Here is a 6,783-nt window from a genome sequence, read left to right on the forward strand (position 1 = left end):
TGTCTTACTTGCCCCTTATTGTCACCTCCAGGCTATCATTCCCTCACTTTGTTGTCAGGCTGATGTTCCACCAAGGATCATGCCATTGAGTCCCCTAGGCTGCCAATGCCAAGTGCAGAATCCTGAATATGCACTTACTCGTGAAGACTTTAATCTTTAGCCCATGATCCTCCTCTCTCCTGAAGGTCCACCATCATCCTCAGTGACTTCAGTACATTATATGGGCAATTCCTCCAACACAAAGGCCCCTCAGTTTGACCTCCTCATCTCCAATGACCTTCCTCTTCACTCCACTTAAGCCACTTTTGCTCTTGGTCAAACTCTGGGCTGATCATGCCATTCACCTAAGTCAGAGTCCAGATTCCCCACTCTCCAACACTCCCTTGGATCCATCTAGCTCACTCACCCAACTAGTCTCATACATCAGTTCTTTGTCATTGCTCAGGCCCCTAGTTATTGACTCCTAGATTTTCCTCTATTTGCCACATCCTCCCTTCACCTCCATCCATATCCAGCTTCAATTCCCTGGTCTAGCATGGCAGCCACACAGTCAATGATATCAGAAACTTCCTTGCCTTGATGCTCTCACATTGCCTCTGTCTTGTAGAACTCTAGCCCTGGAAAATCTCCTGGCTGCCACCTCTTTAGTTACACCTGGTCAGCTGGATGCTATTTGAGAAAAACCGCATGACCAGGCTCATTATTAGCAATATTGAAGGTCACTCTCAACAAGGTCCTTAGCACTGCCTGGCAGTCCTACTGACATTTGTCAGCAACTCATTCAGTTCTCCTCTACAAAAATGTCTTCACTTTTCCAAACCAATTCATTCCTCCACCACCTCTTTCATCTCAGCTACCAGTCTTGCTTCCTTCCTATAAAAGAAAAGAGAAGCCAACAGAAAGGAACGACCTCCATTCCCAACACCAAATCTACACACCTACCTGCGTTCAGGTCGCCCCTTCCTCCTCTGCCCCTGTTATAACAGAAGCAGTATCTCTCCCTTTCTACAGCAATCCCTTTCCCTGGGCCCTGGCCTTTGTGTTCTACTTCAATGGGGTCTTTCTCATCCATTCAATATCCCTTCCAATGTTTATTGAGCACCTGCCAAGACCAGGAGCTGTTCTAGGTGCTGAGGAAACAAAGATCACCCTCATAGAGCCTACGTTCTAAATAACTATATACAATAAGCCAATGATGACAAGTGCTGCAAAGAGACAGGCACATATGAGGCAAAGAGGTAACTCATGAGGAGGAGCTGCCATTTTACATGGGACAATTAGGGAAGACTTCTCTGAGGAGGTGGCATTTAAGCCAAGACCTAAGATCATGAGGGAGCTTGTGTTCCAAGTACTTAGAGACCTTCTCTGCTGGCTACTTCCCTTCAAACATGTGTGGTAGGTAAGACTCTCAATAAATATGAAGTGCATGCTTTTTCTACTATTGAACTTAACTTCTCCTTCAATCTGTCATTCTATGCAGTGGTAGAAATTTAATCTCCATCAAATTAGGGTCTATCTCATCCTCAACCCTCTTAATGTTGCAGATGAGATGGCTTAATGACCTTTCCAAGCCCATCTCACACTATTCTCCCTTCACACTCTACATGCCATAAATAGTGAAATGATGGTATTTCCTGGACTATGCCATGTGCTTTCTCATCTCTGTGTTTCCACAGGTGCAAACACTTCTTGTTTTCTCTGGAAGTCTCTCTAGCACCCGCCAATGCCTGCAACGAATCCTTGACTTTTACTCCATCGTCAGGTCTTAGTTCAGATATCTGAGTTCAAAGTCTCAGGTAAGCCTTTCCTGACACCTGATCCAGCTTGCATTCTGCTGTTTTATGTTCTGTTGAGGGCCAATTATACAGCTGGCCCATGCTGGTTTGGTCATATCAGGTTATTAAAATATTGCAATGCTTCTTTGCTGTTAAAAGTAGCTGCTGTCACCCCAGCCCCTCACAAAGGAATTTGTAGGTGGCTCTACCTGGCCCAGAGAGGATCTCCAGGGCTTTGCTCCAACACTATGGCTGGTGTTCACAGAATAGAGTCTGTAAATATTTTTAACATATCCTAAGACCTCATGCTTTGTTTAGTCTCTGATCTGTTTCTCTTCCTCACTGATCTCTGAACTCCTCCAGGGCAAGTTCTGTGTCTGTCTTCATTACTACTTTATCCCGGCACCACATACAGCACCTGCTACAAAGCCAGAACTTGATATTTGTCAGTCTCATGAATGACAGAGTGAATGAGTGCATGAGTGAAATGATTACACGTGCATACCAGCCATGGTTACCTGCCCATGTTCATCTGTGTGTGCACAAACAGGGCCTACAGCTGGCCAAGAAGATGCCTTTGACAGCCACACAGCAGTGCCCACTGTCCAGTACCCTGGAGGAAGTCCACACCTCCACCCACAAGGCTCACATGTGCCTAGAGAGGTTCTCTGCTCTGCCTGTCCAGCCCCTGGTCATGGGTCACCACCTCCTCCTTCCTCCAGGCTGGTGGCAATGTCCAGTCAGTGAGCAGCACCTTCACAATGGGGAAGAGCTGGGAAGACTTGAGTTAGAGGACCTTGAAAGGCAGGATTATTGCTATTGGGTCTACCTGCGTGTCCCAAAGCTGTGGTTATCTGAGGCCCAAGGCTGACCATGCAAAGCCTTGGAGCCTCCTTGCTTGGAGTCTCCTCTCTAAGGGGGAAAACCTCTGGGTTGAGAGACTGAGAAAGAGCAAAGAGGAGGCCAAGTGTGATCTGGGAAGGGTCTACTGGTCCCCAGGTCTAGGTGTCAGTGACCAGGGAGAGCACTGTGCTGTTTCTCCTTCCTGAAACTGAGCTTCCAACCCCAGCTCAAAACATGATAACCCACAGGGGTCTGTTTAGAGTGCTTCCCATGGGGATGGTCATACACAGGCTGTTGGAAAGGTGGCTGTGAGCATGAGGAAGTAGGCTTGGAAGATCGCTCACACCAACAGGTGTTGGATCTTCCCTAGGGAGTCTCAGTTTGGAGTGCAGGAATCTAGCCCACAAGCCCTGCTGTAGTCCATGTCCTGATGCTGAAGGAGGAAAGAAAGCCCATCCTCTGAGACATGGAGAGGGTCTGTCATGGGCAGGCCCAGGCTGGGACGCAGCAGCAGCTCTCCTCCCCACCACACTCGGCCAAGCTCCTCCATCATCCCCTACATCACCCTTCTGAGTCTCCCGAGGCACTGTTTAAACTGCACATTCATGGACTCCAGCCCCAGAGATCCATACCTTGGCTATGGCATGGGACCTGGAAGCCATACCACAAGTGTGATGACTTGGGTCTGGGGCAAGAAGATTCCATTGCATGTGGTCCTTAGACCGCACATAGAGAAACTGGCAGGTGTGCAGCTGGGGAACATCTCCACCATGAAACGCCTGGCCTGAGGTCCTAGCACCATCCAACTGAGGCTGGGGAAACTCTTTCAGGAGTTTCTGCGGTTCCATGTAGACAGACAGGAAATGCTGTAGACACAGCCATGTGTCTGGATGTTGGCAAGACAATTCCCAAAACTCAGTACACTTCACCACACATGCTGGATGGCAGTTAGCACCCCAAAGGAGCTCAGCTCAGCTGTGTGGGGAAACAGCAGCTGAGATTATGTAATGCCACAGGGACAGATGGAAACTCCTGCACACTCTCAAAAAATCCAACCACGAAAGTGCATGCTGACGACAATGGGGCTCAGCAACAGAGAATATTTTAAATAGAAAAATAAAAGACTGGGGTCTAAATGGACTATAAACTCAATATGAGAGATGATGCATTGCAGATGGTCGAAAATACTTGTGATATTGAAACTGACAGTTTGATTTATTTATGTGTAACACTTCTATAACACTACGTCTGGCCATGCTCTAAGCACTCCACAAATATTTATTCATTTAGCACTTAGAACAATTCTGAGTAGATATTATTATTAACCCCATCTTACAGATGAAGAAACCGTGGCAAGAGAGGTTCGATCATTTGCTGAGAGTCACACAGCTAGGAAGAAGCAGAGACAGGATTAGAACCCAGTCATGAAGTCTCCATAGGGAGCAATGTGTAAGCCAGCACTCTGCCCTGCTGTGGTGTAGCCTCCAGGTCCCATGCTATACCCAAGGAGAAGTGATGGCCAGGGGGCCCGTCCAGGGCAGAAGCACTGGAGGCTGAAGGAACTCGTAGCCATGACTGATGAGGAGCGTGTAGAGGAGTTGAGTATGTTGAGCTTGGGGAAGAAACCGTGAAAGCAGATGGGAGGGTGGGAGGAAAAACATACACTTTGAACAGCTATCTTCACGTATAGAAAGACTGTTGTTTAGAAAAGAGGGTGGACTTAATATTTAATACTCCTGAGGGCTCAAGTAGAACAAACATTGTAGGGAAGTCTGTTTTATACACATGAAAAACAGACCATTCTGTGTCTTGGAGTGGCTCTAAAAGTGGACAGTCAGTGCCCTTAAGCGGAGGCCAGGCAGCCACTCTTCAGACCTGGGGAGAGGAGACTGAGGCATCATCGATGCACAGACGACCCTCTTCAGATTCTAGATGCCTTTGATAGCAACAGCCCTGATCTCCCACCGAAACCTGGAGCACTGAAGGCAGAGGAAGCAAACAGTCAACACAATCACAGCCATTGTTCCAGGTCACCTTCCAAGTACGGGCAGTGAGCTGAGCTGGCAAAGGTCAGAACGCACAGAAGGGCTGGAGCATGCAGGACATGGTGTACCAAGGAGCAGGGGGGCCTAAAGAGGGAGGGGAGACTTTCAAGTGGCAAAGCCTACCTGCCCTTTACCCCCATTTTGCCCCCAGGGAAGACCCAAGTCCAAACACACTCCAAGATACGAGATTGTGGCATTTTTAGTTACTCATTAGTTCAGTATTTACTGAGGTGAAATGTTTACTGAGCACCTACTATGTCGGCACATATGCGTTGAGTAATGGGGGTGCAGTGATGAATACAAGAGACAACATCCCTGTCCTGATGGAACTCAAGGTCCAGCACATTGGAAAGATCATAGGCTCCAAAAAGCAACATATCTTGCTTTGGAATCTAAGCTCTGGTGCTTCCAAGTTGTGTGACCATAGGCAAAGTACTTAAAGTGTCTGAGTATACTTGCTTCATCTCTAAAATGAGAATTCCTACCTCACAGAAGTGTTTGAATTTTAAAGAGGCCCTATCCTTGGCATGTGAAACATCAGCATTAGTATTCATATTAGCCCGGGTTCTTAGCTGCAAGCACCCCAAGCAATTCTGGCTGATTAAACAAAACAAGGAGTATATTGAAAGGATATTGAGTGATTCACACCATTGTGGGAGGCCGGGAGAACAAGCGTTAAGACCAAGCTTTCAAAAGTCATGTCCGTTACAATGCTGAGCAATCAGTCTTATTGGAACACCACTGCCATCCATGTCCCCCTTCAATATCACCTCTGGGTTGAGAGCTTGACCTTCCAACTGCTACAACCAACTTCCTCTCCCCACCCCTACCCCACTAGAGAAAGCCAGATGCCTCCACAACCATCTTTGCCAGCAAAATGGGTACAGGAAAGAACCTCTCTCCTCCTTCAGTCTCACCTCTGGACTGAAGACTCACATCAGTGAGTCTGTTGCGTTGCCTGGGTCTCACCAATGCCGGTGATGTAAAGAAGCCTGGGGAATGGAGGTCTCAGCATCAACTATGGGGAGGTGGGACTCCAAAAGCCAGAACATCCTCCAGTACAGCAACGATACTGGACAAGTGCTACGCAACATGACAAATGTTCACTGGAGTCCCTGGCCCCACCTGCTCACCAAATACACACCCAACCTCTTGCCAGTCCTGCAAACCCTTGGTGGAGATGTCCAGACTGGCCAAAAGCCTCTCTTCCCCCTCCTTGTGACCCTGGCACAGCACTGAAATCCTTTGTATGCATCTACCCACATGTGAGTGCCCCCATACCCAGTGTAAGGGACAGAGCTGTGGTATGCAGAGGGGTAGAGTCCCTGAGGTTCTCAGGGGAAACCCAGATGAGCGGCTGGGCCTGGCTGGGAAGGGCACAGTGGGCTAAGACTGCCACCAAGTGGCCGTGCCAAGAACCACAGGAAACCAGGCTTTTCCCCCAACCTGGCCACCCAAATGGAAAGACGCTGCCTGTCCCTTGGGCCTGAAAATGGAGGCTTCTCCTCCCCTCTGCTCCTGAATTGAGCTGTCCACATCTGCTGAACTCCAAAGGAGATAATGAAATATAGCATTGATTTGCTATCCTACAGCTTATAAAATGATTCATACAGTAAGAATAATTACATGATAATATTAAGTATTGTTGCAGCAACTTGCATTAATTGAGGGCTTGCTACATGCCAGAAACTTTAAAATATCATCTCTTAATCCTTAACAACAAATCTGTAGCAAACAAATGCATTTATCCAGCGGACATCCATTTTCCTTCCTTCTCTTAACAGTACTTCGATTTTTCTCTGGGAATGTTCCTTCCACTCCTAGGACTTTGTGGAAATGACTAGCAAGAAAGAAGCTCTGTTGGAACTCACAGGAAGAGAAGTCTTGAGCTTCCAGGTGCCACCCCGAGGGAAAGGCTGCCTGAGATTGAAACCAACACACAGGAAGCAGAACAGATCTCAGCGGCATTGGAGTCCCATGGACCAGACGTGCCTGAAAAATGCCTGGGTTTTTCAATTCCCTGAACCAATATATTCCCTTTACTGAAGTCAATTTGTGTGGGATTTTTTTTTTTTACTTAAAATAAAAAAGTACTAATAATTGCTATGTAATTTAAAAAA

Source organism: Pan paniscus, chromosome 9 (genome assembly GCF_029289425.2).
Source record: "Pan paniscus chromosome 9, NHGRI_mPanPan1-v2.0_pri, whole genome shotgun sequence".
NCBI classification, from domain to species: Eukaryota; Metazoa; Chordata; class Mammalia; order Primates; family Hominidae; genus Pan; species Pan paniscus.